The sequence below is a fragment of the Apteryx rowi genome, unplaced genomic scaffold (genome assembly GCF_003343035.1).
Source record: "Apteryx rowi isolate R43461 unplaced genomic scaffold, aptRow1 scaffold_240, whole genome shotgun sequence".
Taxonomy (NCBI): Eukaryota; Metazoa; Chordata; class Aves; order Apterygiformes; family Apterygidae; genus Apteryx; species Apteryx rowi.
Window position 1 is genome coordinate 1073051 of NW_020448753.1, and position 12056 is coordinate 1085106.

Sequence of the window (12056 nt, forward strand, 5' to 3'; positions counted from 1 at the left end):
AAGACACGTTTTTTAAATTAAACTTCGACTGAAGAACAAATGGATTTAAATTACAGGAAAAAATGTTTCATTAAACTTTGAAAAGTTCAGTAAAGCCCCAAACTTATAAATTCTTGAGGGCTGAATGAAACCCCAAATACCATGGGCTCCTCTTTTCCTCATCTCTGCTACACTGTGGAGGACTCTGGTGCCATTGCTTTAATTCCTGATTCCTTTGAAATAAAATAGGGCTTGTACCTTAAATCTTTCTGTAATCTTCTTTATTCAGCACTTCTAATGTCTATGTTTCAGTACTTGCACTGAAATTACTGGAAACAGTGACAACATCAATAAAGTATAGGTGATATATATATCCATGGGTCATCCACAGGGCAGGTGTACCCTGGTAAGGCGTGTTGGAAACTTCTTCATGTTATACTGGCCAGATGCAGTGATTGCTCTGGGGAAGGGGAGGATGAGAGAATGAGCGTGGGCGGTACGCGGGAATTCACTCTGGTTGGCTGAAGACTCAGCTCTAAGTAGAAATATGCTGACTTTTGTATGTATGTGATAAATGTGTTTTAAGAATAGCAGTGATTTCTTAATCCAGTTTTGCAAGTACAAACAATTACAATGCCTTGTAAAATAGTTGCTTAAATTCCATAGTTTCAATGTAACAAAGATCAAAATGCTTTTCAGCTTCTGATGATCACTTACTCCTAACTGTTCTGGGGAGGAAGGGAAGGAATACCAGAGTTTGAAATCAGTTCTTTAAATCTTAATTTCTTTATATGAACTTTTGGGGAAATATATCTATGAAAAATGGATCCTGCTATTTTATGCTTTATTCATTGATGGCAATTAGCATTTATGGCTTTAAACAGAGTTGCTATTTTGTGCTGTAAATTGGATATGAAGTTTTTGACAGCTCAGTATCCATTCTTGAAATACGAGAGAAAAGCATTTTAGTTCTTCAGGGAAAAGGGTGAAACAATTTTTGCTTAACACTTTAAACATTAGTGTGGGATTTGCTGGATTACACTGTTCTTCATAAAACACATGGGAGATAGAAGTTTCTTATTGCTATATGTATGTAGCTATATTTCAGTTTTGAAAGGAAAAGGAAAGCATATTACAACATTTAAACCCTGGGTGCCCAGAAGAACCCAGATCTGGATCTTCATTTAGAATAAGAAACGTGCAGTATTGAAGTATTCTCTGTTTAAGCCCAGTCCCTAATCAACAGTGCTGCAGTGGCATTTGAAAACACACAGAAAATAAATCAGCACAATGTGACACTGTTGGCAGGATTTTTTTTTTTTGTGGAAGATAATCCCAGGACTGATCTGGCATATGCTGACTAAATTGTCTTGCATCCCAAGGGTGAGTTATTCTTCTAAAAGAAGGCTCAACATTGAGGCCATTTACCCTTTTAAAGTAGGGCTTATGGAGTCTGAAGCTTACAAAAATACAGGATTAAAAAACGATGAAAATGGGTTTTGTTTTTGTAATTGGGCTGCTGTAGTGTTACGAATTTAATTGCAGCTGCATCTTTCTTACATGCAGCACAGCCAAGACATGTTTCTGGGCCCACAGGTGAAAAAACAGGCCCTATTTCTCTTCTTTTTCTGCTCCCTCATGTTCCTTTCATCTCCTTATTGTCAACTGGGGGCATTTGGGAGTGAGATTATGTGCGTGCTTGGGTAGGGGCCAGAGGAATAACCACAAAAGCTGCCTCCTTGAACTGTCTAATAAACAAGAAAGTGAAATTTAGTAAATGCAAAAAGAACTTGATGGGAAAATTTAAGTTGTAGGGTTTTTTTTTTTCCTTGAGAGTGCTACCTAAGGTTTTTCCTTTACAACAGGCTTTTAAAGTCATGCAACCATTTTCAAAAGGAATGTACTACCATAGGTAAATTGTAGGCTGTGATTTGGCTGTATTTTTGTAGGTCATTCAGTTATTTGTAGCCCACTGTCTCTGTTACTCATGTTATTTCCTCTTTTTGCAAGTCCTTTTCATATGACTTCTCCTTGTCTGGAGGCGGAAGTCTCCAAGCTAATGCTGCCCAAGCTAAGTTCAAAGAAAAAAATTAAATTGAGGAAATGATTAAATATATTTGAATTTTACCATGCTTGCAGTTTTAATAGTATCGGGGTTCTTAACTGCAGTGTAATTAGTTTGGAAGAAAAACTGACAGAAGTTTGTTGCCATACAGCTTTAAGTGATGACCTGAAATTTCCTGATGGCTGTGGAGGGTAGAATTTGCCTGACTGAAAAGTGTATGCTTCCACCAGTCGCCTGGGGCAACTCTCTATTTGCTAGGAAGTATAGGGTTCAAGGCACGTGATTAAACAATTATATATGCCATTGCCCCCTGCTGGAACGTATGAGAAATATTCATATTTTAAGGAAAAACAGACTTCCAGAAAATCTTTTTTTCTTCTCGGCTACTCAAGAATTGTGTCATGGAAGACATGCTCTTCCTTTTAAATTGATGAATGGCTTCAGTTTTCAACACTGATACTGAGCTTAGTAAAAAAACTGAATAACACTTTCTCTAAATGTGTTGTGGTGTTAAGACAGAGGAAGCTTTATTTGAAAACTAAAAGAAGATTGCAAGCTGCCTTTTCCTGATCCACAATTTTGATCTTCCAAAAATAATTTCTTTTGGTCCATTCTTTAATATTTTACATTTTGCATAACAATAAGCTGTTGCTTTTATGATCTTTCAGATAATACAAGTTCAAATTTAAGAACAGGTATAAAACTGTTTTGTGAACAGTCACTAAACAAAGGAACTGTGATTAGGTTGTAATCATCTCATAAAAATCAGTGAGACTGATCTAATAAGTGGTTTGCATCAGATAGAAATTATATCAGATGTTTATCTAATGCTGGTGAAACTGGGTGCGTTAGCAGTTGTTGAACTGGTATAATGCCTTAACTTTTAGTGATTAATATAAAAGCAAGAAACTTATAACACATGAATATTGTTAACAGCAATGACTGAGAGAGTCAATGAGTGACAAATCTTTACCTCAAGACATAAGCAGTACTTTCAGGATCTCTGTGTGTTGCAGAAGTGATAGTGACCTACATAGCAGAAAACTTTTATGTGAATTAATGCATCCTACCCGTTTCCCTTTGGTTGCTTGTTTTGATAATATTGTAAGTGATCCAGTATCTTAATAGAATTTTTCTACTATAGAAATTTTCACTGGTTTTTTTTCTTTTTAGAACGTGCTGATTATATTTATATTAGGAGGCCAACAGCCAAAGAACAGCTATAGAATATCTCTACTGAGAAGGTGACAACAGACTTGAAAAATCCATTCTAACCAAATGTGCTGAACAGAAGAGGAAGGGCCTTTTATGAAGTGAGTTTTTGTCATGCATTTTTTGTATGCTGTTACAAAAGCTTATTATTTGCTCAGAGTAAGAATACAGGCCACAGAGTGCAGTCACATGTGGATTACAGGTATTGTGTGCATTATGAAGCAGGAGACTGATGTGAACTGTATTTTCTCTTGGTGATTGAAAAGAGAATCTTTGGAGTAAGATACATAGAACTAGTAAACAAACACAAACTTAGACCTGGGTCCCAGCGTTGTTCTGCTAGCCGGAAGGTGACACAGGGATCCGGTGCAAGTGTACTTGCACACCCATCTAGGCTTCTGTCACTGCAGATGGCACTGCAGTACCTGCAATGTCCATAGTCTTGCTCATGGAATAGCTCAGCTATTGTTCTTCAGTGTTTTGCTGGGGATGATCCTATTCTCTTGATCTCCGTGTACCAACATTTGGTCCCTGTGGTTTATCTTTCGCAATGGAACAGGTGTATTAGTATTCTGGTATGCTGCTCATTTCATTGCCACTTTTCTTGTAAGGCAGCATAATTGGTCATAGCTGGCAGTTACCTGCTTTTCAGGATTTTTTGGTAAAATAACTCTGAGATGGTAACTGATGCTTTGGACAAGAAGAAGGCTACTAATTTTTTCAGAAGCACGTTCCTCCTCATACCTAGCTTTGAAATTTTCATTGGTATCTTGAAAATTATGCAACAGAGTATGTGTGTTTGTGAAACACATATTTTCTCCATTAAGAATATACTTTGCAAAATGCTGATATATGTAACTCACACTTCCATTTGCTTAAAAGGTAAATGAAACCTGTGCTGGGTAGCAATCAATTTTGCAACTTTGAGGCCTTTTCTGGTTTGAATCCTCTTCATACCACACATCTGAATTTTAGCCTTCGCTGATATGAAAGTAATTAGCTTGTAAATGCATTGGACTCCATTTGGTTTGGGTTTCATGAACATAGCATACTTACTGTAGAAGCAGGTCACCTGAAAGCCCAGTCTGTTCTAGGAAAGTGACCGATTCCTGGAAAAAAAAAAAAAGACATGAATTAGTTTAATTATTGTAAAACAACTTTCAATGCTCTTGTAGGAAGATCAACTAAATAAGCAGAAAATTCCTCTGCCTTTCTTGTGTGTGTCAGAAGCTAAGTAATTGGGGGTTTGATCAGCTGTGCTGTTAAATCACTTTCAGTGCTGCTTCAGAAGGGCATGCTGCTGAAAGCCACAATCGTCAGTGAGATACTTTTCTAGATTACATGATGTATTATATTTTAGAAAGGTATTGTGCAAATTGGGCCCAAAAGTTAGTCTTGACTTCATCATTATTTCATTGCCTGTTTCAGACTTATTGAACTTGATGCAAAGGAAGTTGTAAACCTCAGGGTTTTTTTATACAAGTTCCTTTCAAACTTCATGAATATAACCTAGACTGTACATGTTCTTATTTAAGAAGAATGGAAAAGACTTTCTGGAACACTGAATTATTTGACAATGATTGATGGATTGATTTAAATCAATGCATTTTCTTTCTTTTTTTCCTGTGTGTTAATTTTATCCTCACATGTTTGTAATTGTTAGGGAGCTTTTAAAGTCCTTTTTTAGAAACAAGGCTAGCTGGAAATGTAGCTTTTAGATTTTTGCAGTTCTTGGAGACCACTTTCTAAGCTCAGCATAACCCAAAGGAAGTGCTGGGTCTGTCATTGTCTGATGATGAAATTTAGTTAAAGTCTTGTGATATCTTGTTTAAACATCTTGTTAAAGTGTGCACAGATTGTAATTGCTTCCTGTCAGTGGTCAAGGAAGTGATTTCAGTATTAGAAGGCAGGGACAGAACAGAAAGTGAGATGTGATGGTCTGAGTTTCAGTAACAGGGTGCTGTTGTTGCATGAGCAGAGGTGCCAACCTCAGCTGATGCTGAGTAGTGAGGCAGAAGCGTAGATAAAAGGGCAGATACAAGTATAGACTGCTTGGACTTGAATATCAACTCTAGACCTCAATGACAGCCCAAACAATCAGCAGAACCCTCCAGGGACAGGTATAAAGTTTCTTCATTCTACCATTTCTAACCCAGACGGATTGATTTAGTGCAGGCTAAAATCAACTATCAAGGTAGAGTTACTCAACTTTCACAAATCTGTCTAGCAATTCTTGACTTTGTTGACACGCACCAATACAATCCTGTTTCAGAAGCGACTCTAGCAATATTGCCAAATTAACTTTAACCTGGGTGGACCTAATGTTATAGGTGCAAATTCATTACGTACAGTGAAGAAGAAAAGAAAGAACACACGAAATATCCTGCTGGGTCAAACCGATGGTCCATCTGATTCAGTTTTCTGCTTTTACTTGTAACATGAGAGGACATTAAGAAAAAGATATTTTGCATAGTTAATTACATTTTGATAATCATGGTACTTTGGTGTAGTACACAATGCAGACTACTGATTAATGAGAATTTCCTGAGAAGTTCTGGTTTCTTGTTTGAATTTCTATAGGATGGACAAAATTCTGGTTGGGGAGGGGCAAAATCATAGGAAAAAAAGGGAAATTAAACACCAGCATTACCAGGAATATTTGCTCTCACAATTAAAGTTTAATTCCAAACTAGAATTTCCCGTGCTATGTGTTGTACTAACTTGCAGAAATGAACTGGTAACTTATTCTGGAACAGCTGCAAAGCTGCTGAAACAAACCTCTTTTCCTGCTTCTGCTGGAAAGAAAGCATAGGCTAGAATGGGCTCAGGGAATTGTGCAGGGCTCTTGTATTTTTCTGAATAAAGGCTGTCTGACTATCCCTATGATAAATCCAGCATCTTCCTTTTGCCTGTCTTGTGGCATTTTAAGAGAAAGTATTAACGAAAGTTCACCATCTTCCAACCGGAAAGAAAATGGAAACACGTTTTTCTGAAATGCTGAGTCACTCTGACACTGGGAGCCAAAAGCTGATGCAACTCTGCTTTTATCACCGGAAGATCTCTTTGGTAATCACAGACACACCTCTTATTTCAATAGCTTTGGTAAAGCTCTGATGATTCCTTAGACCTAACCCAGTGCGTACAAATCACATTTTTGTTTTCTAGTCACAATCTTTAAGAATTAATAAAGGTTTAAAATTTGAGAGGCTCTGAAGGACAGACATTTGTGGATATTTCAGTGTTTTGCCATGAAATTTCGAGATGGTTTATGCACAGAGATCCAGGGAACAAGTCCTTTAAAGTAAATAAACTTTATATATATATATCAAAACATATACTATGTTTTGAAAGAATGAAAAAATGTTGAACATTATTCTAATGTTCCGGAGTGTGATATTCTTAATATTAGACTGAACAAAGTTAAAAGTTTTCGTTCTGTGGCTGTTTGCCACAGCAATCTTTTTACTTATAGCAGAAATTATTTGAGCTTTATGTGACCTTAATTGCAAGCCCTTTAAATGAACAAATTCTCCATAGATAAAAATGCCTTTAATATTTTTAGCCATCTCTATAATGCAGTACATAATATCAGATTGTATTATTTCAATATTTTTATAGCTATTTCTGTATGCAATTAAGTTATCAAAGTAATAATAATGTTTTGTTACCAAAGGAACTAGGGCCAGCAATGCTGTTGACTTTGTGATCAGTTTGACTAAAGAGAGATGATACTGTTTTAAGGATATTGAGCTCGACTTGATACAAAGTGTAATAAAATTTATTAACTCCTATGTCAAAGGAGTAAGCCCAACACTAGCAAAATGTTAAGCTGGCATTTAAGTTGGCTAAAATATTAAGTATAAATGAAAAAATGATAGGCATTCTCAAGGGAGTTTAGAGAAGCAGATCAATGTATTGTTTGTCTTATTGTTAGAGGATCTCTGCTTTAAAAAATAATAATTGTTATTCCTCCCTCCACACCCTTCTGCCATAATTATGTAAAGAATCTGGATTATGCTTCCTACCTGATTTAACTGTTTTATAACAAGTCACAAGCATACCTTGCCTACTTGATGATATTCCTTTAAGGTTGTGCCAGTCTTTCCATTATTAAATCATGTTTAGTGTTATATACTGGTTGCTTAAAAAAATTCATTTCAAGCTTGAACTTGCTATGCATTCTCAGCTAGCCATATGTATGAGGGAGCACAAAAAGCATCAGCAACTTCACACCTTTTTTTCCAATTTTATGGAAGTTCTGTCTTTTTCTTTGAAAATGTAAAAAACCATTTATCATAATCAGGGCTTCAGTTTGTGTCAGTGGGGAGAATATGCATAAAAATAATAAATCTGCATTTTGTGTATGTGGTCTGTATGCTTCCCTGTATATTTCTTCCCCCCATCATAAATCTAATCCACTTGTAGTAAATTTACTTTTGATCTGAATATGAAGCCAGCGACGCAAATGGAAGACTTGTGTGCAGAGGGTAGGAAGGATTGCAAGTTTTAAACACAGCAGTTCAGATATGTAGATAGGTCCAGGTGTCCTAGTTATACATTCTGCTACCATTCTGGATTGCTAGTTTTTCCTGAAGTTCAGAATTCGATGAAAATTGAAAATGTTGATGGGTCTTCCTGCAACCTTTTTAGTTAGTGAATTTTGTTCCATCTCCCAGAGAAACACAAAGACTTTGCAACTCAGGATGACTGACCCATCAGTCCAGGGAAAGTTTTAGTATGGCATGCTGTTTTGTAGAACAGGATAGGCATTTTTAATAGCTGAATTGGAATCTCAGGAGTGTTTAAAAAAACCCCAAAAACTACATCTTTAAAGGTCACTACAAAAAAGAGTTCATAGCAGGTCTGTGCACTTGGTGCTTCACTCCTTTTAAATTTCATGCATGACCTACTGAGGGTCAAAAAGAAATGTTAATTTGAAATACTAAAATTTTAGTCCATCTTCCTGAGGTTTATCTGAAGGAGTTACTGGAGGGATAGTAAAATCTCCTCTTCCTGGCATGGAGCAAATATTGGAATAGCTTTTTCCAGAAGATCTATTCCCTAGTACTGTTTTCTTTTGCTGACTCTAACAACATACATTTTACGCAACTTAATGCTTTTCAGTCTGAGGAGGGACCTGGTCTATGGTCCTTCTTGGACATAGTCATATTTTGTTCCCCATTTGTCAGAACAAAAGAGAAGGTTGAATTTGGTCTTTTCATTCATTCAAATTTTATTATCTACTATTTCCAAAGAGGAGATCTAAGGCCACTTAAGTTACATGTCCAGTTTTTAAAACTATTTTAGACTTCTGCTGTAGTCAGAGAGAGGTAGGCTTATAAGTTCATCTTAATAGCTCTTTGGAGAGTACACTGACTATATTTGTAAGTCTAATGTTGTGCATACCCCTCACACCTAAGCACTCAACTATAAATGCATCCTGTGTTAATATCTAAAGCTATGTGGGATTGCCAAGTGGTCTCTTACCCAAATCTTCTCTAGGCTGGGGACTGCTTAATCTCAGAGATCAGGGAGATTTATTCTGATGTGGCTGTAGACTCTAGACAGTTAAATTTGCAGAAATCCACTGAAGGCTGTTTGCTTTTCAGAAGTCACTGAGGGCATAATTTTGCTTCTTGCAGCTTGAGGGTGGGCTGTTTAACCTGAACAAGTTCCAGCTTGTTCAGTTAAAATTTAACAATATACTTTCTCCTTACTTGCTGTGTTCCTCCCAAGAGATGCTTGCATCTCCTTGATGCATGAAGGGATACCTGTATTTAATGTACATATTAAATAAGTCTGTAAAGTAAATTCTCACATAATTTTACATTTAATATTATTATTTGAGGTGTGTGTGTATGTGTGTGTATATAATTGTTAGATGCATATATAGAAATAAAACAGTCTTTGCTCTTCCCTTTTGTACCTCCTCAAGACATGTAATCTACAAAGCAGGAGAACTGCATGATAAAATGTGCCAGAGTGGAATGCATAATTATTCCAGAGGAGGGTAAGTCAGTTCAGAACTTGTACTAACATTCTTAAGGGCAGCAGGAATCTTCTTGCCATGAAATTACATCAGCTCTCTATCAGCCAGAGTCAATGCACATGCTTTTCCTTTCTAGGGAAAAAAAAAAAAAAAGTGTGAAAAATGCTAATGTCTTCAAAAATGTACTGTGGAACAAAGCTGAGTAAACGAATATATATTATACTGTGTTGTTCACCTGTAAGTGAACTTGAGTTTAAGGGGAGAAGAGACTGAGACATTGTACTTTTAAAACAACCATTTCACTTTTTTAATAGATTAAGTCATGACTTGCAAACAGACTAGAAAAACATCTAAATAAGAAAAATAATGCTTCTTGATCCTAGTTCAGAGACATTCCCATAGCAGGTGGGGCAGAGACCTTTATATTACACGACTCCTCCATATACCCAAATCTGTTACAATTCAATCAAGTAATGAGAAAAGATATTTTTACAGAAAATAGCAGTGGATGTGGCTAGCAAGAAGAAAAATGTTTGGGACTATATAGTAACAATACCTGAGGTAGAATCTATTCTATATGGAAACATAACCCAATCTCCTAGGAGTCTAAGATGAAGTATTAATTAGCACTTACTGCTAATTAATAAAATTGTCACTAAGACAAACAGCTAGCTAATACTGCTTAGCAGAGTTCTGATTTACTATCATTTTTATGTAGTAATTAGGCCTGGTTCAGCTAATGGCTAGAGAATGACTAATTTCCATTTCCCCATTAGGTGGGGGAGGGGAGGAAAGGCGCATTTCCTCTTTTTTTCCCCTGAAACTGGAATATCTGGCACTTACAGCTCTTTAGTGGATCTAGTGTGTGAGACCAGTTTTACATACACTGTAAGCTGATAGGTGACCCCAGCAGCAGACTTTGCTTGTGCATTAAGTTCTAGCATCAGCCTCTTTAGTAGCATACCGTGTTTCTTGACACATGAGGCTGGCAGAGCACATTGTCTCAAGCTATGTCTGAGTAAAAAAACCTGTGTGTGTGTGGGGGGGACACACCTAAACATATGATATGTATGCTCATGACATTATTGTTAATGCAGTTTGCAAAGAAAAAATGTGCAAAAAGCAGATACTATGTAAGTTTAGTTTGGACCACCAAAGCCATGAAGTATTCAGTGATGACAGAAATAATCAGGATAATCTACTGTTTGAAGAGTCCATCTGTAAGATTTACATAATCATCAGTTTGAGAGATCTGTACACTGGATCTCCAGTTAGAGCACACTTGGCAAGTGAGGTGTTAGCTTATGGCAATTCTGCAAACACTTACTGAAAAGATGCATTTCTTCCCCCCTCCACCCCTTTCTTTGTATGTTAAAATTCCTCATAACTTTAGGGGAAGAGGCGTGTTATGAGTGAAGCTGTGAAATGCTCACGTATTTTATTACAGTGGGTGGGAATGAGATAAATATATTCTTCTCTCTCATTGACATCCCCTTCTGATTAACTGAGAAAATTTTGCCCAACAGCTTCAGTTCCCGTAAACACAAAATTCCAAAAGACTTAAATGGCATCATTTCCCCCCACCCACCTGGAAGGTGGGGGAAAAGGAACATCAGCTCTTCCTGTTTTTCCTTAACAGCAAAACTACTAAAAAAATCTAATATTCGTGGTCCCTATTAATCCTTTTGGTGATCTTCAATGTTCTGAGTTACAGTAAAATTAAAACCACACTTTAGATTTTGTTACAGCCACATAAGAGGACACAGGGCATGCTAATGAAGCACAGGTCTTGTTAATCTTAGTTTCATGTATCTGAAGTGCTATGTCATTATAGGATTCTTCTCTTTTTCTTCAGTACTTTAATAATTCTGTAACTGATGGAACAGATTTATCTGTATATCTTTAAGTCCCTATATTAATGAGAATACTGGGTTATCTCTTAAAAATGTTTTTTTGTCACTCAAGACTTCATAACAAACTTTTGATAAGTAGTACCCAATTAAAAGGGGGTAAAGTGGATGCCTATATGCTCTACTGTTCCCCACCACTACCCTTGTCTTTCATCTGAATAGTTAGAGGTACTTTTTTATTCCTTGTTTGAGTGCTTTTATATTCAATGTAATCATTTATCCAACACTTCATTCATAGTTAGAAAGTAAGAGAAGAATCGCAAACAGTCAGCTTTCATCTTTTGTTACTTACTTCAGACATCTGCACAGTGTTAGAATGCATAGATCAGTACCAAGAGATGAGAACAATTCAAGGACTTGCCCTTAAGCAGATAGTTCCTTACTCCTGAGAGCTTATAAATCCTTAAAGTAGAATTTGGCTGATTGGGATTGGTCAGAAAAACAGGCACATGTGAGTAAAATACACATGGTTAGGAGGAGAGACAATGGTAACAGAAACTATGTGTAAAGAGTTGAGCTCCCAATTAATCCTCTGTTAGCACTTAAACTCATCAGGTTAGCATACATTTTACTCAGTTTCTGTTACTATCCATCACTTCTATAGAACAAAGATTTAGCCATAAAGCCAAACTCCTTCTCCTTCATAATGCACATCCTGTACTGAGAAACTTAAATGTCTGCTATTTGAAGTGGATCCGTTTTTTAAACACCACACCCGCAGTTGGAAGCAATGGCCATTGGTCTCTGTGTAGAGCATATCTCTGTAAGTGGAGCAATGCCACTGCTAACAGAAGTCAAAACTCCCATAAAAAATGTAATCTTTTTAAAAAATGTATTTATTGATCCTCTTTCTAATTCTTTATGACATAATCTGTGGAAAACAGCATGTCTCTCTTGCTCC